Source organism: Hesperophylax consimilis, chromosome 25 (assembly GCF_061612785.1).
Source record: "Hesperophylax consimilis isolate HC1 chromosome 25, BYU_Hcon_1.0, whole genome shotgun sequence".
In the NCBI taxonomy this organism is placed as follows: domain Eukaryota; kingdom Metazoa; phylum Arthropoda; class Insecta; order Trichoptera; family Limnephilidae; genus Hesperophylax; species Hesperophylax consimilis.
In genome coordinates, this window is record NC_142860.1 from 17,224,455 (window position 1) to 17,250,960 (window position 26,506).

The following is a 26,506-nucleotide window of genomic DNA, read 5'->3' on the forward strand; positions in this document are numbered from 1 at the left end:
GTTGAGTGAGTTTACATAATATTACTTTAACAAATTCAATTATTACTTTTCATGTTTGAATTCTAGGAAAGTTGGCTGATTATTCGACAGTTGGATACTTAGAAAATACAATTCATTCCTCTGCGACATTAAGTAAAGAAGTATGGCACACGACATTTTTGAATGATGGTTTAAAATTAATTAAAACTTATTCATTCCTCTCTTCCAAAAAGCATAATTTTCGCTACAGAAAATCTATTAAAGCAAGTTAGTAAGAATTATTACATACTGAATAGCGCCAGATGTTACGGAATTTTACGATTTTATGACTGAAATTCAATCAAATTTAATGTGTAGGAACTTATCTATAACTATATCATCTAAAATCTGAGTAAAAAAACATTTTTGGGAATAGGTAAAATATATACAAATCGTTATGTGGACTATGTAAAAGTATAAATATTTGTAATTGAAGTTTAAAATATAATATTTTATTTACGTTAACACTGGAGGCCTTAATAAAAGTTCTTCCTCACAAGGCCTACGTCATCTTTGAGGATACTGTGTGGAGGGTCTTTTTGAAGAGATGTAGGAGTGAATATGGTTATTTAAGAGACCCATGGTACCTATTCCGTTTTAATAGAAAAGATTACTATTTCTGGACTTTCGTTAATATATTTGGACTTACTTGTTCGCATTTATTCAATATTTTTTTATGCTTGAAGAAAGTTTATAAAAAATACTGTCACTGAGATAGTGACGTTTCTTTGAACAAATTGTACAATTTCTTATATTAATGAAATGTTGCATATGATACATAGTTTATAATAAGTAGGTTGGTATTAAAAAAATACTTTTTTTTTGCATTAAATAAAAGAAAAATAGAAACATACTTTTTTGGACGTGAAGTCTTCTCTTAGCAGAACTATTTGTTATTAATGTTTAGTATTTAAATATCGATTTGCACAAAATATTATCAAATGTATTATCCAAAAGATACCAACCATCAGCAGAGCTAATGTTGCTGTGATAAAAAAACTGTACCTACCTTTTTTATTAGTTAGAAAAAATGGGGTTAATAGTGTCAGTAAAAACCCAATAAAATTCAACGTAAAAATACCTCACACTCATACACACTGATCGTATTCAGAAGTTCAAATTAAAAATAATATGAACCTACTTTCTTATTTTGAACTTACTAACTTCGAAGCAATATGTGACGTCATAGTGAGTTCATTGAGCCGATGTTATTTCAATTTTAACTATCTACATACCCACACATAAATTTAAATATTAGGTATATACCAAAGATATTAGAAGAACGAGATATGCTATGTTGGCCGCCGGACCGTAGCCGGAGTACTACCTAATTAGGGTACTTTGAACGGTATCGGGACGTGTACGCACAGAAATCTGTTCTATGTATTAGTGCGGATACCTTGGCGCAAGCGAAAGTGTGCAGTAGTATTGGTGAACAAAACCGGCGACACTCGGCAAAACAATTCCACTCAGTACGAACTGCGCATAGCACATCTCGTTCTTCTAATATCTTTGGTATATACATAAAGAAGCGGTGAACTATGTCAATGGAATGAAAAGTATTTAACCATTGGAATAAATTTACATAAGAATACATGGCTGATTTTCGTCATTATTTTTCTATATTCTTTTTAAAAAAAAATTTGTTTTATGTTTTTATTGCAAAGTTAGTTCATACTATAAATATAACGCATTTTGTAAGTATAAGGCATTGTATAAGAATAATATCACAGTTTCCACAGTCCTCCGTCTTTTTTGTATTCTAAAAATTGTACTCACACAAATGCATTGCTTGTATACGGAGTGTTGTGAAATTGCTTTTTGACTTCAGAAAAAAAAACCGACAAAACAGGACAACTTTTCAAATATTAAAATTTTATCTACATACGTGAATCTATACTTGATGTCCCATTTTCGCTTAGAACAATTTGCAGGTGTAAAAAAGACAAAAACCCGCTTCCCAGCTGAGGTTTAAATAGGGATATCAGTGTGGTTTTTAGAATCATGTAATTTTGCGTAACAAGAAAAACATTTTCGATAAAGAGCCGAAAAATAGAAAAAATTCACAGCATAACTACATTGTTTTCTATGCACATCGTTACAAATAGCTAAGCGTTTGCACTTTGTAACTGGAGAGAGAGATTTAAAGTGGGAGATAATCTCAGCATCACTCGGGAGAAAGCCCACCCGCATCGAAACGCTTAAAATTGCTTTAGACTTATTTGGTGACCAGATGTTATCACTAAAAAAAGATGAGAAATTTAACGTTACAACCAATCTTATATATTTTATACCAATGGTTCCCATTCATTTAAATATACTGCACCGAAGCTGAGTTAAATTTGATTAGTATAGGCTAAAAATACCAGCAAATTAAGTGCACCTCTTCAAAATGAACATTTACAAATTAGGCGAGCGTAATAATTCTGTTTGATTTTTTAGGACCTTTTTAAAACACAGTTTGTTCCATTGACCGACTAAGATATTATGTTCGACAAACTTTCTATGGACGAAATGAGATTCAATGGGTAGATGAATCAACAAAATTCGAAAGAAAATGTGAATCGTCTTATAAAGGTCAATTTTGTCATAAATACTCATTTCAGGCTATGCCTATTTATGACCAGATTCTGTTGAAGAGCTGTTGGGAGAAAACAAATGAGAAAATACCGTGAGAATTTTACATAGATGACTCAACAAGCAACCGGATAACTCGTGTTCTTTTCTCTGGTTTCCAGTGCTACTGTAAATACTATACCAAAATTACACTTCCAGAATTATACTTCCATAATCATCCTCTCAAAATCACAATATCGAAATTATACTTCCAGAATCATACTTCCATAATCATCCTCTCAAAATCATATTATCGAAATTACACTCCAAAAATTACACTACCAAAACTATACTAAAAAAATTACACTTCATAAATTACAATTCCAAAATTTCACTTCCGAAATTACACTACCAAAATTATATAACTAAAATTACACTACCAAAATGAGACTATACAAATTAAACTACTAAAATTATACTACCAAAAAATTACACTATTATAATAACACTACCAAACTTACGATACCAAAATAATACATGATAGAAATTACGCCTAGAAATTATTATTTAATGTGAAATAAAGGTGCTATACGATATGATAATTTTCAGGTGTTTTTATTATATATATATTTTTTTTTAATACTATATTATTTAAATTTGTAGATAAGTAATTTTGGTACGCAAAATATCCGCCAGTGTAATTTAAATTGTATAACCTCAGCAAGTACTCGTCATATTATCATAAGTAAATACATTTTAAGTTAGTCTACGCATCAATTGTCGCCGGTCTGCGCATCTCAACCAAATCAGGTCAAGCGGCACAATATTATCATTACCGGTCAATAAAGCCGGATTCCTGCCGTGATACCGGTTCCGTGCGTTCAGGGCGTTCAACGTTCAACTGGCGGCCACTTGGTTGACCGCCGCAGAGGCCAAGTTCGTATAACCTTCCAGTGGCGGGCGTAACAGTCTGTATTTAATATTTTATAAGATCGCAGAAAAAACAAGGAATGTTCAGTCACAATCCCAAATTGATTTAACAATGGCATTTAGTGGGATTACTGTGCATCTTTCAGACTGAAATATTGTTTTAGCAAAAACCATGGCTTTCAAAACTTATGGCGGTTTATTTGGTTATATTTGGAAGTCAAGAATCATAAGCGTTTACGCGCAAGCACACAAAAACATTTTCATTTCCCAAGAAAAAGCAATAACAATGAATATCTGTGACAAAATACAGTATTTTAAACATTCAATTCTGATTTATGCAAATTTGTCTGAATTCAAATTCCTTGTTTTTTTTTTTTTTTTTTTTTTATTTTTTTTTTTTATTTAATAAAAAAGGTAAGTATAATATATATTAACAATAATGATATATAAAAATTAGTTTTCACATTTTTTTTTGAATTTTTTGATGTTTCTCCTTTATGGAAGCAGACGCTTGTGTTTAAAAGAGATGCTGAGTAACGAGATGAACATTATTTATATAAGTATCCTTATTAATAATTTAAGGAGTTAAGAATATTAAAATTATAAGTGTATATCAACAATGTACAATTTAACGATTTATGACGTTACATTATTTAATTGGCGAATTTCGTTATTTTGATTTTTTACATTGAAATGATCTTTGATCGCTTTGAGTAGGGTTTTGTCGTCTTCGATTTTTCTGATATTATCAGGTAGGTTATTAAAGTATTTTTTGCCTAGAAATGTGTAATGATGTTGTGCAAATGAGGTGTTACATTTATGTATTGGAAATATATGTTTTTGACGAGTACGTCTTTCAGTTGAAAAATTGTGATTTTGTTTTTCTTTTATTATTTGAATTATTATGTTTTTTCGGATAAGATCGTTAAATTTTGGTACTTTAAATTCTTCAAATAAAAGTTGAGTTGGATAATCTCTCGGTTTTTTCAATATTATTTTAACAATCAGACGTTGTATAATTTCGCTTGTGGTCTTCAAGTGTATCATGTTATGATACAAATTAAATATATCGAAATATTGCCTTCAGCTTATATAGATCAGCAATTTACGCAGGTTGTAACAGCACGCAAAAAATAATTTTAATCACCGATTCTTTATCGTATTTAAAATTTTGCTGCCTGTTTTTTTTTTCATTTTTCGCTAACTTAAATAAAAAAAAAATGGGTGTGTCAAGCCTACGCAAGACAGAAGTGAAACTTCTAGTATTCTTCTCTCTCTCTCTTTTCATTTCATTCTCTCTTTTTTTCTGTCTATTGACATATTTATAAGTAGCATGTGATAAAAAAAATTAAAAGTTATAAAAAAAGAAAAAAAAAATTAGTTAAAGCGGGGATCGAACCTCGGTTCTTCACGACCACAGTCGTGCGCTCTGCCTGTAGACAGCGAAGATGAGTTAGGAGAGTGAGTTAAACTAGGTATATAATATTTACACCTTGCTAATGTTTTCAGTATTATTAGGGCTTTTTTATACTAATTTTCATATATTTATTGGCAGGTAGAGTAGAAATTAATATTGTTTAGCGTTTGCCAACGACCATACCATGTTGAACACACCGGTTCTCGTCCGATCACCGAAGTTAAGCAACATTGGGCGCGGTCAGTACTTGGATGGGTGACCGCTTGGGAACACCGCGTGCCGTTGGCCTATTTTTTATTTTAATTTCATGTTTTTTTTATTTTTTTATCATTACTATAATTAATAATATCATAAAATTCTTTAACTTTTCAAGTATGCTACAGGCCTAAAATATTACTTAGTGGATTGATATTATGGTCAACCATTGAAAAAAAAAATTCCTACAAACTTATTAATGTAATTACGATCTTTTTCAAGCGCGTATGTAATGATTATTTTTATCAACCTCGCACACACCTTGCTAATTTTTTCAATATTATTAGGGCTTTTTTATACTAATTTTCATATATTTATTGGCAGGTAGAATAGAAATTAATATTGTTTAACTTTTGCCAACGACCATACCATTTTGAACACACCGGTTCTCGTCCGATCACCGAAGTTAAGCAACATTGGGCGCGGTCAGTACTTGGATGGGTGACCGCTTGGGAACACCGCGTGCCGTTGGCCCATTTTTTATTTTAATTTTATGTTTTTTTTCATTTTTTTATCGTTAACATCATAAAAAATTTTATATCATTCTTTAACTTTTCAATTATGCTACAGGCCTAAAATATTACTTAGTGGATTGATATTATGGTCAACCATTAAAAAAAAAAAATTCCTTAAAAACAAAAAAATAATATTCCATGGCCGAGAATCGAACTCGGATCAACTGCTTCGAAAGCAACTATGCTGACCATTACACCACCAACGCCAGTTGTCGAGATGAGCTAAGAAGCATTTATATTTTACTTCAAAACTTTTACTACATCAAATGAACTTTAATCGGTCCCGCATTTTCGTTTCGGTCATGAGTTGGTTTTACTCCTCGAAATTGCATGACGCGCGTAAAGAAGTTTCACTTCAAAAAACAAATTAAGAGTACAGTAAGTTATGCATTTATTTTGAACCAACCATTGTGGAGTCAAATAATCTATCACTGCTCATTGGGGTAACGTTGTTGTCGAAAATTAAGTAAATATCCAAGTGAAGAATTTTGTTGTATATCCTAGAAGCTGTGAGATAACAATTCTTGTTAGGTTTTGAAAAACCTGTATGCGTTTGTAAAATATCGATGTTAATACGAATATATCTTTTTTAGCTTTCTACTTGTATATTTTTTAAAGATACGCGCCACTGAAATTTCCATAAATGCTGTCTACATCATCAATTAACTCAAGTGGATGGCACTTGGCGAAACGGTATTCTGTTGACTAATGCATCCAAATAATAATTATTAGAAATCATACTGTTGACCTGGATAATTTCTTCAACTTTTTGTGGCACTTGCAACAATTAAATAGTAAATTTAAAACATACTAGTTGATCTAATAGAATCACATGGATGTCATACAGTATCCAATATTGTAATTAGGAATACTGACGCCCAGAGAAAAACATATTATTTAGCATCCCGTAATATTTATTTTATAAATATAATTTATTCATACTTATGGATTTAAAAAAAGATTTCAAGGTTTTAAATTAAAATTTAGTTTAAGTAGTATTTTTCCCTTTTATCCAACGTCTTGGCCAACGTTGCACTTTTCTCATCAGATCGGCACGATTTTATCAGATCTGATATGAATTAAATTGTGACCGCGCCGACTATTTATTTATGTCAGACAGATAGAAAAGACTTTTTCAAATCGATTTAAAGAATAAACACTATGTTATAGTAATAAAAGCACTTCAAAAATTCGTAGAACATCTCTTAGTAAATAATCACGTTCAACAACAAGCCTAAACTCTTACACACAGAAATAAGATGTCTTAAATTTACTTGAACAATTGGAAATCAATAGCGAACGAATGATCTTAATATTTCATTAATTAATTAAGAAAACAAAATGATGTATTCCCCATTTATCGGTATGTTTACAAGACCAAAAAAGTACAACACATTTAAATAAGCTGATAGCAGTCACGTAATTATTAAACAATTGAGAAAACTTTACCATTAGAAAACAGATTTTAAAATAGCATAGACAATTGATCTCTATTGCTATTGATCTCTATACTATTTAATATAATGTACACTCCTCTTCCAACCACAGCCAAGAGTAGTATTAAATATTATCATTGTAAATTGTAAACCTTATTACTTAAATGTACTTTTTCCTTTAATAAATAAAAAATATTTTTTTTTTTCAGTAAATCTTAACCAGTAATAAATCATTTTAGATATCACAACAATTGAAATTGGATGGGGGTAAATAGAATTATATAATTTAGTATATGAAAATTGCTACCGTGGTTTGAAAACTTCAAAGGATTTTTTTTAAATAACAGAGGGCGCCACTTCTGTGTACAACAATTCGAAACCGTACAGTAATTAGATAATAATACTATCAGATAAGTCGTCTCAATGTATCCTCGCCACAGTTTTAATACGGCTTTGAATGCCGAAACAGCTGTCACAATAATGAATAATTCAATATTTGAAGAACTAATTATTAAATATGATTTACATAAAATTGAAAAAAGGAAAACAAATCTGAAGGTGTTATTAATATCTACTTGTTTGATGATATAATTAAAAGGTTTTGGTACATCTCACAAACATAATTAGAGGATTGTTGAAAAATAATAGGATATGTATAATCTAAGTTGAAGACCCAATAATTATAATTTTACCAATGTTTATATGCCAGGTGTTTTTGTTTTGAACTTAAAGTGAAGAGTGGAAAATTCTTCATCTTGCTTGAAACCAGTAAAATGGATTCTTAAAAATATGGCTGACAACTTAGCGCCATTTTTGATAAATATCTGTTCTTAGTTTAAATTGCGTATTATTGATTATTATTAACTAAAAAAATTAACTGAATAACTAACTAACCATCAGAGAAAGAAATGGGTACCTGGTTATTCACCAGATATTATCACCAAATACTGAGCGTACCTACCACTCTAACTTTCACATGAATAAGCCCACAATACACTTCTATAACTGCATCTCTTCAGTGCGTAAACCCATTCAAGTTTATCTTGGACAAATCGGTCTTGGCACACACTCCTTACCTCATTCACATTCATACATTGTCTTATTAATACTATTCTATTATTCTGACTCTTGACATGGCCCGACTTAAGTATCTGATTGACTTGATCTTGCCATGTCGTTCTCGAGCGTCCCCGACTTCTTTTACCATTCACGTTTGCGTAATATTTATTTATTTATTAATTTTCGGGATATCGACAGTTTACATTTAATCAGTTTGTAAATAAGTATTGTATAGCTAAAATAAAACCAATTATGATTTTCCTCCTTGTGACTTTACCTCTACTGAGACAGCATGATATGGAATAAGTAAATTAAATTTGTAATAAAGGAATATGAATTAAAAAAATTATACAAAACGAAAAATTTATAAAAAAATACATTTATAGCCACGGAGAGAGGTTGTAGATACAAATCAAATCATAATAGAGATATAAACAATAGAGACATTAAAATTATTTAAAAACCATCAGAGAAAAAAAAATTTATGGACCTCTTGTATTTGGTAAGTTTGCAACTGAAAATATCAACCTTGGATAAAACATTCTACATAATATATTCTACTTACACTATTTTTTTCGTTCATTCGCTCTACATGCCCAAACCATCTCCATCAATATCTTAAACTTACGCATTACGGTTACATCTTGCATTCTTTGCCGATCTCTTAATTTCTTACAATATCATATAAGATTCTACCACACATACGCTTCAGGGATCTCATTTCTGTAGCATTCAGTTCGTCAAAAAATATGAATAAAGGTGCTTCGAACATATTATCCTAAAGAACTTAGTAAAATTAAATCATGTGAAAGTACCACCGGCACGTTATTGTTACTGCGCGTGTAGGTAGTGCAGTGAGTGAAGCAGATACCAAATTAAGTGGGCCTTCAACTAAAAACTATTCCTCTATTTAAGAGGCCGAAGACGGATAGGTCTACCGGCCAAGGAGAATCGATAAATATCGGGAAACAATAAAAAATATTGTCTCTCTCAAAGGTGGATTTCCTATTCAAAATACTCAACGACAGAAGCATCAATATTTTGCTACTCCAGGAAACACATATCGTTCTGGGCGGAAGGAGAGAGGCTCCTTCGATTACCTCTCACCCCAGAATATAGGTGGAAACTTGAGTGGCAAACGGCCACCGTGGAAAATGCCCATCTAATACAGGACCCCACCGAGAGACAGCCTGGGTTATCATTGCCTCGCAAAACCTGGTCAGCCATCAATAGGTTAAGGTGTTCCCATAGCCGCTGTGCCCACATGATGCACAGATGGAGCCTTAAAAAATCGGCGATGTGTGAATGTGGTGCAGTGCAGACCACCGAACATGTGGTCAACGAATGCCCGCTCCATTAATTCCCCAACGGGAATGATGAGGTTCACATGGCGACGCCTGAGGCCCTAGAATGGCTCGCAGACCTAGATGTCCCTCTCTGACCCCCCCACCATACGAAAGAAGAAGAATGTGAAAGTCATTTTACAAGTGTTATCATTTATTAATTTTTACAATATTACGAGTATGCAGACTGCACACTCCTCCATATTTCTTCGGGTTCATTAAAATTTTATAAAATTAGAGATTTTGATATTCATATTATTTTGCATATACCGAACTGACGGTTTCTATCTTATTGCTGAAAATTATACTGAGTTTTCATGTAAGAGACGTTTCTTGAATTTTTTCGTTGTTGTCAAATATAATTTGTAGAACTCAATTTTAATTTTTGGTTCCGATAGATATATTTTTGGAATAACTTAGTGATCAAAACCTAAAATTTTAATATTTAATTATTAGCAATTCTTTAACGAAAATTTAAAACAGAAAAACATACAGTCACATCTAGGACAGGTGCAAATCCTAGATTTTTCTGTACCATTTTCTGATTTTTCTGTTTTAAATTTTTTGACTAAAAATCGCTTATTTTGTCTTCAATAATTAAACATTTATTTTTAAATTTACTGTTCTTCAAAAGTACTATCCAGTTAAACTCCATTAACGTAAATTGTCAACAGGATAATTAATTGCAATGTAACTATGAGTTAACATAATATTATTACACCAATTATAAAAATATATACGTAAAACCATGAGCCTAATAAGGCCTGGACCATAATCAATGGCCTGGACGGAATTAATGGCTTTAAAGTGAGGGTGAGGATAAATCGCTTTGCTCTCAAACTTTTGAAATGATTTGAATGCAAAGTGGTATAAAATGAAGTATTTTATTTAATTTCTATTCGTGTGAATGCTATAAAAAATGTTTATGATTTTTACAGGGTATTTGAAAATACAGATAACGGGATATGTCATTAAAAATTTAAAGCGTATTTTAATATTTTTAATTCATATTCCGCCTCACCCCGCGGCTTCAAAGTGATCTCTTTCCAGAACCTTTTAGGTTCATGTGCGAAACCTAGATATGTTCTATTCGTCTAATTTCACTGACTAGTATTAATATAATGTGTCTTTTATTTTTATCGTGTCAATCGATAAATAACGTAATTAGTCAAGTTCACTAAAATTATTATAGCTTATATAACTGACTAGTATTATTATAATGTGTCTTGTATTTTTATCGTGTCAATGGATAAATAACGTAATTAGTCAAGTTTACTAAAATTATTAAAGCTAAATTTATTCTTTGAAAAGGGAATAATGATATCCAGGTAAATATTTGTATCACATTTGATGTCGTCACAATTAATATCATCACATTTGATGTTGTCACATTTGACGTTGTCACATTTGAGGATGTCACATTTGGCGTTGTCACAGTCGATGTTGTCACATTGTCCCATTTGACATTGTCACATTAGACATTGTCACATTTGACATTGTGATTTTTTACATTTGACATTGTGACATTTGACATTGTCACATTTGACATTTTCACATTTGACATTTTCACGTTTGACATTGTCACATTTTAAATTGTTATATTTGACATTGTCACATTTGACATTGTCACATTTTACACAGTCACATTTTATGACATATTCCATGTTGTCGCATTCGACGGAGTCACATTTGTCACTACCGATGTAAGTATTAATTTTCTTTATTAAGATAAAGTTTAATTAGTAATGAAAACCTGAATATCTATTGTTTTTTGGTACCGGTGTCATTAATCAATGATTTTTTACCTTCCATAATAATTGATTATACACCCCTTTTTTTAGAATTCAACATAGTGGTGATAAAATGAAATCATTGCTATACGCAAATGTTGGAAAAGCACTCGATTCGATGCTTAAAGCCTTGAATTATTTGAATTGCCCCTAAATTACTCTATGACGCCACCCCAACAAGGAATATTAATTGCTTTCCATCAGAATATATCGGTGTTTTTCACACCATTTGGACGAATTATTTCATCGTATGCCTAGTACATTATTTTTATTTTATCATATATTATATTTTTATGGTTGTTTAATGAAAGTAAACGCATGCCTTTCGACTAGCAAGCGGGAAGTTGAGGGTTCTAATCCTGGCCTGCACAAATTCATTTTATTTTATTTATTTGTTTTATTTCAAATATTACTTTAAAAAAATATATATGAATGTTATTTTGGGCACGTTCCTGAGTGGATGAAAAAAATAATGACCTAAAACAATTATTGAAGAATCACTTACCCAAATGATGATATGATGTAAAATTGTACTGTGTGTAAAATTGTACTGTATGTAAAATTGTACTGTATGTAAAATTGTACTGTATGTAAAATTGTACTGTAACTGGAATGAATGTTCTGTTGTACAATAAAAAAATAAAATAAAATAAAAATAAAATGATACTCTCAGTATCGCCCCGGTGTAAGAGCACCACTCAAAATTGAAAAGTTGCTTGCAATGACTTTGGCCGTGTTTGGTAACCAGATCTGAATAATTACTTCCCCACCTTCCTCTTACATATCTCGTTTCCCTCCCCGCTACCTTCAGCCTCACAACATACCCCGATTGGGGATGCCATAGTCTCACTGGCTCCAAATGGTTGGGAGCAGTTGTAACTCTTGTGGGGTTTCACATAAAAACAAAAGTAAAAAAGTTGAGTAGACGTGTATCTTCTATTTTTAACTACTATCCAGTTGTACCTATAACTATATTACTTATTATCGGAGAATTTATTTGTTACAGTCTGTTGAGGAGTAAGAGCTTCATAGATGCAGTGCATAGAGCTTGCGTGGAAGTCCGCAAGATGGAGCCAGTGGCCAGTAGTCGCCAGGGCTAGCGAGAAGGCTCCCAGAGAAACTTACTGTTTCAGATTCCAATAAGCCAGCTTCTAGTTAGGTCGACTATCAAGTCACCATTATAATACGCGGAGTTATAATAAATCCCTGATTAATCTAAAAAAACTATTTTTTATAAACTCCTTCCAAGACGAGTTGGAGACCTGTTTGTACTAACACAAAACAATCAAAAACGAATCACGTGCTGATATTACTGCACAATTATAAGAAGTATTTTGCTACCGTGGTGCTCTTTCTTTCGAAGGTCAAGGTATTTGCTACCCATCAGACTGCCCGCGTTTTGAAGTCGAACGAATTGATGTTACAATCAAAAAGTAAGTCATTATTAACGTTATTTCAGACGTTGTTTGTGTACGACAAAGACTTTTGGTGTCACTTAAAACTCTTTTGTTTTCATCTCTGATATTCGATAAAAATATTAGTATATCGAAGAAACAATAATTTCAAAATTGAAAACTAATTAATTAAAATGCGTATTATTTAGCTCGTTTAAACGTAATCTAACGCGGTTATTCACAAAATACCCAAGAGGTTGACAAAACACGTCAAGCCCTGATTGGGATCGGACACTCCATGGGAATGAGAGTAAGCCTGAGAAAAAAATACCACGTTAAACACTTAAATTAAAAAACTGTGTATACTGCCCTTACCTAGAGTGCTTAGATTTTGGAAATGTGTTTTACGGTGTTTGCCTGTCCATAAACGAATATACTGTAAAGTCGCAAACAAGTGTTGATTTACAGCAGAAAAGAAAGATCCTATATATTTTTTAAAAGATAGGTATGTCCGTTAATAATGCAATAACAGTCATTCTGAAAAAAAAATAGCTTAGCGGTGTTTGTATATGGAACTGCAAAATCTATTAATGTACCTGGTGGTGCGCAAATCTTTGTTCGCAATTGTGCGGAGATGGGGGAGGTGCGGTAAAGGGCTTAACAAAGTAAGAACGAATTGAATTTGCCTTATATTGTTTACAGGAGAGGAAAGATTAGGAAAGGCCAAAGACTTACCCTTAGATCTGGTCCTCCGTAGCCGCTGGTTCCTTTTACACAGATCAGCTCAAATATAATTAAGGCAATTCCTTTTGACACTTTGTTCACATAACATAAAACAGTGATGTTCACCGATGTGGGTTAAATGTGTCACTTGACGATGTGATATTCAAAATAATCCCAGCCGAGTTTAAAATTTGCGGGTGTTCACAAAATATCACTTCTCGGTGACCATGCAACGTATACGAGTATATAACATATGCAACGATAATGTTATCTCGTCATTTGGCCCGGATCAGAAGAAAAAGGGACAATTGGCAAAGGGGGGGGGGTGAAGGGTATACATTTAAGGCTATTCAATTAAAACCTCATGCGCAATTAGTGCCATGAAGGTAAAAACCTCTTCAGTTACTCATTCTGTCGATGGCATTTTGATGATGCGTTCATCATTTATTATTAACTTTCATATTTTATTATTAACTTTCATATTACATTATTTACATTTCATAAACTTTGTATTCTACTGTTGGCCTGGATTATTATTTTTTAAATTTGAAAAGTAACTTGGGTAGTACATTTTTCCAAAAATAAAACTCCTGAGAGTGAATTGAAATAGAAAGGACGTCTTCGTATAATTCACCTCGATTCAATTTAATGTCAAAACCAGTAGACAAAATACATTTACCAATTCTCAGAATAAGCGACATATCAACGCGAATAAATTCGGTAGATTAATTTAGTTGTTTCCTACGCACATTTAATTCTAATTTCAAAAGAATTACTTAACTTACTGTAAAATTTCTAAATTGAGAATAATCAAGATATCATCAAAAATACTAAATTCTCTTTAATTAATTTGGTTTTCTGTACGTCCTGCGTATGGAACTCTGGTTCAATAAACTCAAATTTGTTTTAAATATAACTAAGTGTCATTTTTAAATTTGAACTGATTGATATCATATAATATTTTTTAAAGGTAATTATTTTGTTGTCTTTTACATTTGAACTGATTTGTCAATAATTCAGACTCTGCCTTCATTTTTCTAGCGTCCGCGATAATTATAAATTTAAAATATACTCGTGGATCCCCGCAATGCTTCGCTATTGCTAATGTCTTTATCGGGTGCCTCCGACTTCTTCCACCATTCACTACTGTATACCACAATGTTACCGTTAAAAAACTACATTACATCGAAATTAATTCGACTCCGTATCTCACTTCAGTTCATTTCAATTTTGATTCATAATATATACATTTAAAAATTTTATAAAAAACCCAAATAACATCTTGTTTTGCCATATTATTTGGTTTATTCAATTGCTTAATTTTACTAACAAAATTTATTTTGAAAGCAGATCAGCGGAACTGAACTGGACAATTATTCAAAGATTTAAAAACAATGAACAGAGGCGTCTTCCAGCAACATTTTCTGACTTTCCAAACATTCTAATATCTTGAATAAGTTGCAAGTCATGATGTGACCAAAGAGAATTTATTAACATTTTTTTTGAAAATATTCTAAATCGGTTACCAATCCGTGGTTCTATCCAAGGAAAAAACATTTATTTTTATTATACTGGAAGGGCCAACAAATTATTTTATTTATTAGTAGTTAGAATTTTCCTAATGCTGCATATACACTTTCCCATGATTTGAGGCTCGGCTTTCGGTTCGCATATATAGACGCAGCATAATGAGTTCAGTGTGGATGGTTGACAGGTAGTGCGAGGAATGTCACTTTGACAGATTGATTGAAAATCGAAATCGATCACGTGACCGGCGTCACGCGACGAAATCCACCCAATGAGATCACGTTTCCACTTTCTTCGATTGTAAAATGGATTTAAATTCAGAATGCGTTCTCACTTTTAAAAGAAGCAGCTCTATGATTATATTAGCTTCGTAGATAGTGGTAGACACAGTTAGAAGGACTTTCAGATCTTTAATCTTATCCGTGGAGATATTTACTATGATATTTTTGTTACTTAACGAAAAAAGTAAGTTGGGCTGAAATTTGAAATTACAAACTACAAATTTAATACAAATTGGTCTTATTGTAATTTCAACATAAATATTATTTCATCATTTTTCGTAGCTGGAGTAAATTATTTTTTCCAAAAATTTTCATTTACCTTGTTACACACATATGAAAACAAATCCTCTGAAAACATCAAAAATCGAAACCTTCTTTTTAATAACGAAAAACAAAAATACTTTGGGCTTTAACAATCATCATCATATATGATACGTATGCACAGGGTCCGGAAATTCGTCGTATAAGCGGTAAACTGGTAAATCTACATCACATCTGAGTAAATTTTATGGTATAACTTTTTTACGTTTTAGCTTTCGTTTTCGATTAAGGCGATGCACTACGTTGTTTAATATTTTAAATCGAGCCGTTATCAATGACACCCCTTACGTACCATCCGCCTGTTTTGATTTATGCAAGAAATAAACATGGCCAAAAAGTGTCTTTTATTTTATTTTGTGGATGTTCAGGCATAAATATTTAATTTTTTCACATCATTTTATAAATAATTTAATTTGACACATTATAAAATAAAACGATAACCGAAAATGGGTTCGTAAGTAGGAGATTTTGAACTTTAAAGCAGTTTTCATAGGCCTTATACATTATTTTTTTCTGGGCTTATAAAAAGACTTATTAACGATTATTTTAAAGGAAAACATGTATTTTACTCGCAGTATTTAATTAAAGCATCTGAAACATTTCTAGGAGACCAAATTCAAATCAAAAACACATGATTTTGCATTACTACGTAGTGCATCGCCTTAAATCAAGTAAAAGTTTCTTTAAATTTTTTTGAGTAAAAGAATTTGTTTATGACATATTTGAAAAAATAGGTCATTAGCGGCTTAAATAAGCTAAGTTAAATTCATGTGTCAAAGCGTAGTCTCAACTGTAAAAGTTTAATTGCCGAAAAATCGAAAAAAATGTAAAAGCTCATATTGAAAAAAAAATGATAATAAAATATATTTGATGGTACCGTGATTATCATTTTGATTTAAAAAAGATCATTCAGCATTATCAGACACCTATTTTAGCTGTATCTACGTATATTCAAAACATAATTTGATTTGAAATACGGCGTGAGTATGTTCCTTTCAATGAAAAATATATCTTCAAAGTAAACAATTTATTTTCCTTAGAATTTCTTGAATAATCGATGACCATCAGAAAGTTCTCTGTATGAATATGAAATATCGGAAACAGTTCCTAAATATGGTAACTTTATTTAATTTTGTCAATATTGTCGCTACATTATTAAGTTTTCTATTCATCAAACAAAAGATATACTGGAAAAGTCGGAAGTGTGTTATTCTCGATACAATGTACACAAAATTGTTTCTCTTTGCGCATTGAAGTAAGGAAAATCATCGTTAAGATGGTGATTATTTTCATTGTTATTTTCTCCTTCTATTAATTTGTAATGAAAATATATCATAGGTTTTACGAACAATGCTTCTGCGGTTAGAAACTATTTATGCGGCCTCTTTATAAAATGAAAATATTCGTTTGTTGCTTACTACCCGGCTTCGCACGAGTTTCACTATTTTGTTATTTATGATTCACTAACTGAACTCTCACTAACGGCTTTACACAGAGTTTTTCATAATCAGACTTAGACAGTGACCTTTATCTTATTTTGAACCTCGGAATAAAACTATAGATTCGTATGCAGATAAAATTCACGCCATCCACCTGTGACAATCAACTTCATATAATAGATAATATTTTTCATACTGACCATTAATATTTTTTTTATTTAAAAATATATTTTTTTTATATAAAAACATAAATATGTTAAACTAAAAAAACTAATGACGATTAAAAATGTTTTCTTTTTAACGTAACTACCCAATTCAATAGAGAAAAACGTTTCTCGTGTTTGATTTGGGGAGTAGTGCCATTACAATATATTATATTGGGTAAAGAAAAGAAAGTTTTTATTTACAAAGTAAGAAATAAACAAAATGTATAAAGCATGATAACAAAAGTATAGATAATGAAAATAGACTAAAATAGCTGTTACTAAATTAGATACATAGTAAATGTAAATAAATATAAGAATATATTTATTTAAATTGAACATTAATTTAAGGATAAAAATAAAATAAAAATAATATCATTACATTTCGATTAATAAGTAGGTAGTAGGTGGTATAAGAACATGGAGTTATTTTATTCATTTGGAGTAAACAGAGCTGATAATATTGCAAGCGAAGGTACATAATAAATTGCGACAATAATCTGTTGGTGGCTCGAATGCTGATATAATATTTTAAAAGGATATGTTAAAAGAAGAAAAATATTTTTTTTGTTAATTGATTTTATGAAATTAAATAGTTAATTATATACTGAGTATGTAGCATTAAAATTTGAATTTGATCAATTACTACTAATATGTACCTTTAATCAGAAGATAATATGTAAAATATCAAATCAAAACTTTTAATTATTATTTGGTTGATCAAGAAGTTGTTTTATTTGTAATTAGAAGGCTTTATATTTTTTTTCAGAATTGATTTTATATGGGAGTGCATTAAAAAAATTTATACCTGGATATGTATAATGGTGTTGAGAAGCGCTCATTTTAAATTTAGGGATTTCTATGTTGCCACGTGATCTTGATCGGTTACTTATTTTTGGAAATGTTATTGTAGGATTGAAATGATCTTTACGAGTTTGTAACAATGAGTTCTTTTTGAATATATTATTTAGACTGAGAACCCTAAAAGAGTTAAATAATTGTGTTGTTGGAAATATAGATGGTTTACGTAGGATGCCTTTTAGAATCAACCTCTGTGCCTTTTGCACCTATGAATCACTTTTTTTCTGGTGAGTATTTTGAATCTACGTGGTTCCTTTGCAAACCTAAAAATGGTGGTGTTTACGTGGAATAATTATCAGTTAACCACTTTAATCAAAACCACAAACAAGTTTATAGCTTAGGAATACATATTTTTTAAAGAAGTGTAAGAATAAATACCGAAAAGATGGGACGATTTTCAATCGTGGTATACGTAAAACTAAAAATTCTTATTAGAAACTGTGATGTCTGTACGAATGGGGATGAGTGCAAGCGAGATGGAATACTTGCAAGATCTTATAAAAGGCGATGCACGTTAGTTGTGTGCCCTCTTTTGTTACAAACAGCTCCCCAATAAATACCAGGACCTACATAGATCTCCTAATAGTATTATTGCATACTACCCGACACGCTACAATAAAGGCACAATAATTCTCCATACACTACAACAGTGTCGAGCAACACTAAACAGGCGGATCGGAACCGCTCGGAAAGGCCGAGCGCTTCCGATCCAGTCGCGTAAACAACGAGCGCTGCGCGGAGCCGCGCCAAACGGAAATTTACCCTGCTAGCGAGCACACGTTGCCAAACTAAGATTGTACAGCTCGGTTGTAAGAGCATTATATCGTAATAAATCTGAATACGAACCATCATAGTTTCAATCATATAAGGAGCCTTGAGCTTCAGTAAAAGTGTAGTAAAACACAAGAGACTACAACTACAGAAACGTAATTTTTGTGACCTTACAACATTTAATATTAATAATTAAATGTTGTTAAAATTAAATATTAATAATTAAATGTTGTTTTCTTTCTCTTCGGTCGTTTTATAGAACTTTATAACAAAGGCTGGTGTTAATATTTGGCTTACAACAGAATGTAGGCAACAAGTACGTTGAGGCAGCGATTAACCCCTCGAATTTTAAGGGATAATTTATTGCAGAAAAATGGCGCACCTGTATAAGAATATTTAGTTTGTGTGGAATTTATGGTAATTGGGGTGTTAAGTACTCGCAACAACAGATTAGAAAGAGTATTAATATTTGTACATAATAGTAAATATCAGCCAGGGGCGCGCGGTAAGAGACTTTGTTAAGACCGATTGTAGACATGACAAAATCAACTATTTTCGACACACACGAACTCTGTTGTTCATTTCCAAAACAATATTTTTTCTAACTAGAATTTATTTTAAAAACGTTTGCCTGAAAACAGTAAGATGGCGGTAATGTAAATCTTCGTTATAAAAGTTATGAATTTCAGTTACCAGATGGCACTATTTTTTTTGTATTATTTATTTAATTAGTTTATACTACGTTAGAATTTAAACGAATATATACAAGGTAACATTTAATTTAATTGTATGTATTTTAATATTTTTACAGAAAGCCTGACATTTCATTTTATATTATTATTATTTCTTCATATATCTTTAGTCCTGATTTTCCATATTATGACAAGTATGATGATGTATGTGCCAATTTCTTAATTATGTATATCTCTATTAAAAACATTTTGGCATTTGGTTTTACATAGTATTTTTATAGTGAATAGCTCACAAGAGTCCCAACTGCTCCGGTCTGGAGCCAGTGAGACTATGGCATCCCCGATTGGGGTATGTTGTTTGGCTGAAGTGGGTAAGGGAAGGAGATGGGGAAGAGGAAGGTGGGGAAGTACCTGGCCATTTAGATCTAGTCACTAAACACGGCTAAAGCCATTTGGAGAAACGTTTCAATTCTGAATGGTGGTCTTACACCAAGGCGATACTGGGAGTATCTTCTACTCTGGAACGTGCCGCATATATAGTATTTATTATTTTAATTAATCAATTGTGAAATAACACAAATCAATCAAATAAAATTTATTTGCGTACACAGGGTTCGAACCCGCGACCTTCGGAATGGGAGTCCAAAGCCTTACCACCCGGACTACGCCGGCCGGCATTGTAAAAAATATACCTACATCTGGTCAAAAAACAGAGAACCTGTGTTCGTTCTACCTCGGTCAACAAAACCGTTATAAATAACATTATTGTTTTCTAAGGCCCACAGAAATAAAAAAAACATTGCGGCTCCGACCGAATGTTTCAGTTTGTAGTATGTAGGCTCCTCTTTTACTTAATTTATATTTAAAAATAGCTTAATAAAACTATTGTATAAATGTACAGATAACTACCATTGTTAAAAGTAGGTTCGTACAAAACTTAAGTAACCAACATTGAATGTAAATACAGTTTCATACCTACTTGGATGGAAGAATATGTCTATGATACGATGTATGGGTGCGGCCGTAGAAGTAAATGTGTTCCTGAAATTGAAAAGAGATGTTGCGTTAAGCAAACAAGCTAAATTTAAAAAAATACATATTACATATAAAAATACATACAGGCCTTTACTAGATATTGATTGGCTATACAAAATTTATTGATTTTGTAATTTTGTCGTCAAGCCACTTGATATGATCTGACAGATTGATGATTTTGTCGTCAAGTCAATTTATATGATCAGACAGATTGATGCTTCATTTAGAAATATTCCAAGTTGTTCCTAAATTTTCAAATAATTTAAATAGCGTATTTTGAACGTATCTAAATATAATATGTATTTAAAAGCAGATGAAAATCTCTTTCAAATACATGTAATATTAGAAACCGACATAATATTTATATGCAATTAAAAAAATATAATTTTGATTAAAAAATTAGAGGAATTTGTCATGGTTGTTTTGTTGCTTATCGATTATTTTTGAAAAATTTATACCAAACTAAAAAACTTACCTATTTACACAAATATATTTTTTGGTTTTACATAAAAATTTCCCAAAATTTGACAAATTTTTCGTAAACATGCCAGCAGTGACTTTTTGGAATACATGGCAATTATATCACTGTGTCAATGGTAAACTTTGAAATGCTTCTTTCTGTTCAATCATATATTTTACCTCAATACGAAATGATACAAAACGAATGCCTATCAGTACCATAAAGGGCATAAAAATAATACAACTTTCGATGTACTGTTTACTTAAATGCACAAAAATACCCGAAGGGTTGAACTGTTTGAGTTTAGTTGATTCTAATTAAACAATCCCATGCTTATGACTCAACATTTTTTAAAGTAAATTCCAAAGTTCTAAGAAAGAAACTCACGGCAAAATATCGATGGGCTTTTAGCTGATAATAATAGTTAATTTCCAATCGAGGCTTTCAGGCCAAAACAGGTTGTGCTGAATTCGATTATGGGGTCACCCCGAATAACGGCATCCTGGTAGCCTTGCAAGTTGAAGGCTTTTATTTTACCAGTTACCTTTACTGTTGGAGCATCTTGAAATGCAAATATCGGCATATTAAATTGTGGGTTAATGAAGTGCCTGAATGTGGTGCCATTATTTATGATATTTATTGAATTATTTTATCTTTCAAATAATAACTTTGATGATTTGCATAGCACCGTTTTTGTGTAAAATTCCCTCAAGGTCGATGATATACCTAGCGAGATGTTTATAGGGTATGCCCAGATATTTTCGTGTTTACGACCAAAATTAATATTTGGCCATTTATCGTTGATTAACTAACTCTGAATTTTAATTTGGACACCAGATGTATAGTATATGTATAGTCAGCCAAAATATCTGGGCATATACATATACAATACATCTGGTGTTCAAATTTTAGTTTGAACACCAGATGTATAGTATATGTATAGTCAGCCAAAATCAATTTCTAGGAACAAAATATGAGCACCGGTATGTGATTATTGATATTCTTTTTCAAATTAGTCAAAGATGTGAGAAACGAGGCAATTTATTTGTGTACAAAAAACACAAAAAGAAAGATGAAGTACACTAATTAAAGAAGAAGATAATACTAATAAATCTAAACGAAACATGAAACAGAACAAGATAAATAAAAAAGATAACGGTCACAACTAGGAATTGAACCCAGTCTTACCACTCTACCATAAGCATTATTGTTGTACACTTACTTACTTACTTTTTTTTCTGTGTCTTGTTTTGTTTCAAATTTTGCTTCAATGTATCAGTATTATTTTCTTATTAAATTATATATTACATTGATTGGAAAAACCTTCAAAATAACTTAAAAAGAAAAGTTGTTCCCAAAATACATTCAAGTAATTTATTTTATCTTTCCAGATAAAATATATTATATTGGTATTCTTATTTTCTTAAACCGGAGAAAAGTTATTTTTAATACAATTCATTGTAACTGGAAAAACTAAAACGTATATCAAACAAAAATATAATAATGTTTAGATTTTTGTGAATTATTGCCAATTTAAGTAGAGGCTGGATGATTCTGCGGTTCTCTAATCCGCAGAATCTTCTCGGTGTGTAAAATCAGAAATCGAATATTTTAAATTTAGTTTTATTTTAACAAACCCACGATACAATACTTTTATGAACAAAAGCAGAGAGCGTACGTTAGAAGGGATTTAGGGCTAAACCGGCGGCTGAAATCTCTGGAGAGAGAATGACTTCTGGCGTCTGGTTTATAATGATACCAGTCTCATATAAATATAGGGAAAGATAAACATTATTATCATTTTCGGGAGATATAAACTCCCTAAAATTTACCCTACAAATGTATCACTTGTGTTTGTTTAATTTTTTTTATTCTTTAATATATTTGTATGACAAAGGTATATTATATTTTTCTCCACGCTAGGAGTTCACCTGTGTTATGGAAGATTTTTTCAAATGTAAAGTTATATAATACTAAACAATACAGAGGAGATTAGGTAGACAGAGAAACAATAACAATTAAAATATAATATCGATTTTTACATAGTTTTAACAAGAACAAATGTAAAATATAACAAAATTAAATATTAAAAGGATTGTAGCCAGTTCCATATGTGTTTTTTGTATTCTGTAAGATTAGATGTTTTATATTGTGTTGGAAGTGAATTGTATAGTTTTATAGCCTGGAATCTGTAGTATTTTTTTCCAAAGGATGTGTTGGTTTTTGGTATTAGTAGTTGGTGTGCATGTCTTGTTCTAGTATTGCGAGAAATTTGTTAAGTTTTAAATGTGTTAAGGTTCTTGTAAAGGAAAGTAAGTATTTGTTTTGAATATAATTTTTGAATCTTCAACACTGGTATTGTATTAACAAAACTCCAAACTCTTTAAAAATGACCATTTATCTTATAACACAAATCATATAATAGATTTAAAAACTTAGGTGTGTAATATTTTTTTCTCAAATCGCCAACAAAATTAAGCAACAAATTAGTTTTTATGCTTTTAATTTTTTTTAATAAAACAATGTGATTTCAATTAGCTTTTGAAATTAAGAAATTAGAAACAGTGTGAATAGTCACTTAAATATTATTATTAATACCTAACTAAATTTAAACATACACTCTTACAGCTAACTCTTAAATTTATCTGTACGTTATATCTATACATATTAAAATAACTTCTTGTCATGTTATATAAATAAAATGATTTATTTTTAATCATCCATAGTTTATTGATCGCAGCCATATTATTATATATTTTTATTTATTTGTCATAATTTTCTGTATATTTTGTATCGTGGTGAAGAAATCTTTAGTTTTGAAACGTGTTGGTAATTATTTCGGAAGGACAATTTCTAGCCACAAACAAAGAGAATCTGAAGGACAAACCTAATTAGGGCGTGCAAAAAAAGTATTTTTTTGTCTTTTGTCTAGTATGCGGAAATGATTTGTTTGTCGTTGGAAAGAGATAATATTATTCTTCTCAGTTTTTTTTTTCAAACTATTTTCGTCTTCAATGGAAAACTGACAAATATTTATATTTGTTTATTGTATAAACGGCATAAAATGTGAAATGAAAAATTTCTGAATTGAAAGAAAAAGGATATTGTTTTCCAAATATCCAATTCTTTTCAAATTATGTTTTTTTCTTAAGAATTTCATTATTGATTTCAAAATTTTATTATTTAATAATACTTTTTTCAAATATCTTGTTATTATCTAGTTTCTAAAATAGTATTTCTTTACGACGACTTCAAAAATATGAAATTAAAATATAGCAAATAAAAAAAAATCTTGGAAGCATTCCGAAATTCGCCGTCATTGGTAAAAATATTTAAAAGTCTAACAGGTTTAAAAATAGTGCTTCAAGCAAAGTTGGTTATTTTTATTAAATTTAAAATGATACCACAAAGCAATTTTGTAATTATTTAAATACAGGTACTCAAAAAGTTCTAAAAAATGTGGATTTTCAGCCTAACTGGCAGCCAAACATAATACATAGTTATGTAGGTTGGTGTTCAACGGTCTGCCGCACTAACGACCCTAGACACTGCTGCGGTAGTTAGCGCGAAATGCGCAGCTTGCGGAGTTCTGGCTGGCTCATTTCAAGGTTTTTTAACATCAACGTTTTGCTATTTGCGCTTACAATTTCAATGAAAATTATTTTAATGCTTCGTGGTCCGTATTACTGCGCATAGTCAGAACAAGTTTGAGATGATTAACAAACTATATGGCTTTTAAAATGGTCTGATTACCACGATAACTAGACCAGTTAATCATTTTCTTCCTTGTAAGACTTCTGGCGTTCCGTTGTAGACGTTTATGTAGTATGAACCAGTAGTTATTAGTTTTTATTTTTGTTTTTCTTTGTTTTTTTTTGTTTTTTTTTTGTTTTTATTTTTGTTTTTGTTTTATGTGAAACCCCATAAGAGTCTCAACTGCTTTCATCCGTCTGGAGCAAGTGAGACTATAGCATCCCTTATTGTGGTATGTTGTGAGGCTGAGGGTAGTGGGGAGGGGAAGGAGATGGTGTACAGGAAGGTGCTGAAGTAAATATTCAGATCTGGTCACCAAACACGGCCAAAGCTTGCTAAGCAACGTTTCAATTTTGAATGGTAGTCTTACAACAGGGCGATACTGCGAGTATCTTCCACTCTAGAACGTGCCCCAAATTATACTTTATATTATTTTAAATGAGTAGTTTGTGAAATAACATAAATTAATCAAATTAAATTTACTTGCCGGGATTTGAACCCGCGACCTTCAGTTTGCTAATCGAGATCCCGACCCTTCAATCACGGAGTCCGTCGAAGTCAACGTTAGTAGGCATAATTTACAAACAATATGTCTTTAAGAATTATAGTCCTGTTAGCAAGATAACTAGACCCTAGTCAATCTTGAGAAAGTATGAGCAAGTTAGGCATGATTAACAAATAAAATACATTTGATAACAGTCTGATTAGTATGACAACTAGACCACTGTTAATCTTTTTAATCCTCATAAGACTTCATGTCTGACTCATATGTGAATATATATAGAAATAAATTAAAAAAAACAAATTCAAAAAAGTTTTTGGTGGATGTTTGGCACAATTCTTTTTGTAACAAATATTTTAGCTGAGTAGAGAATAATAATATTAAATACATTCTTTGCATCGGACCCGCCATAAAAAAACGTTCAAGTAGATTAAATTATATTTAGTTTACCAAACTGAATAGTCAGGTATTTCCAAACCTTTCTCTTCCACTTTTTCTTCTATTCCTTGACTTCACTCCTTGTTAGGGATTCCATAGTTTTAATGTGTCCAGTCAATTAGAACTCTTGTTCTATAACCCGTAATTTAAAAATTCGACAAAAAGTTAAGCGCTTATAATAAATTTTCTAAATATATTATTATTATTTATTTTTTTATTTTTTTATTTAATATTTGTATGTTTTTTACAATAAATATACAATTATACATATTATACAGTGTTATCAAGGTAAATAATAATAGCTTTTCCTCACCATAAAGAGACGAGGCTCTTGTGTTTGGTGAGTGAATCCTAGCTCAATTATATGGAATCATGTAAGTAAGTAAATAATATATTTGCAAAACCAAAGGGATAAGTAAGAAATAGGCAAGATTTATCAATAATATAGTTTCAAGATTTGAAGGAAATAATAATAAGAGTAAGATATGGACTTTTATAGTAGTTTTAGGTAATTTTTTAATTTTATTTTAAATTCCTGAATATCTTCAATATTTTTTAGATATAATGGAAGGATGTTAAAATATGTAATACCTAGATAGAGATAGATATTTTGTGTGTGCTTTGTATTAAGTTTTTGGATTTCGATAGTTTTTTGATATCTTGCTGATGAATTGAATTGTAAGTTATTTAACTGTATTTCTTTATAAATTTGTAGAATTGAATATTTTTTATATATATTGTCTATTGTGGGTACATTGAATATTGAAAAGAGAATCTCAGTAGAAAA

The 26,506-nt window shown here is 31.0% G+C and overlaps 1 long non-coding RNA gene and 2 other non-coding genes across 3 annotated transcripts in view; 2 read left to right on the forward strand and 1 right to left on the reverse strand.

The window, feature by feature from the left end:
• The window catches only part of LOC149411599 (uncharacterized), an 81,210-nt gene that overhangs the window by 20,755 nt on the left and 33,949 nt on the right, over positions 1-26,506 (reverse strand). The window contains exon 2 of the long non-coding RNA XR_016304817.1: positions 20,507-20,572. This is a non-coding gene — a long non-coding RNA (uncharacterized LOC149411599). The remainder of the gene's footprint in view (positions 1-20,506; positions 20,573-26,506) is intronic.
• LOC149411601 (5S ribosomal RNA) lies at positions 5,091-5,209 on the forward strand. Its single transcript, XR_016304828.1, has one exon. It is a non-coding gene; the product is annotated as a 5S ribosomal RNA (ribosomal RNA).
• Positions 5,532-5,650, forward strand: LOC149411602 (5S ribosomal RNA). Its single transcript, XR_016304853.1, has one exon. It is a non-coding gene; the product is annotated as a 5S ribosomal RNA (ribosomal RNA).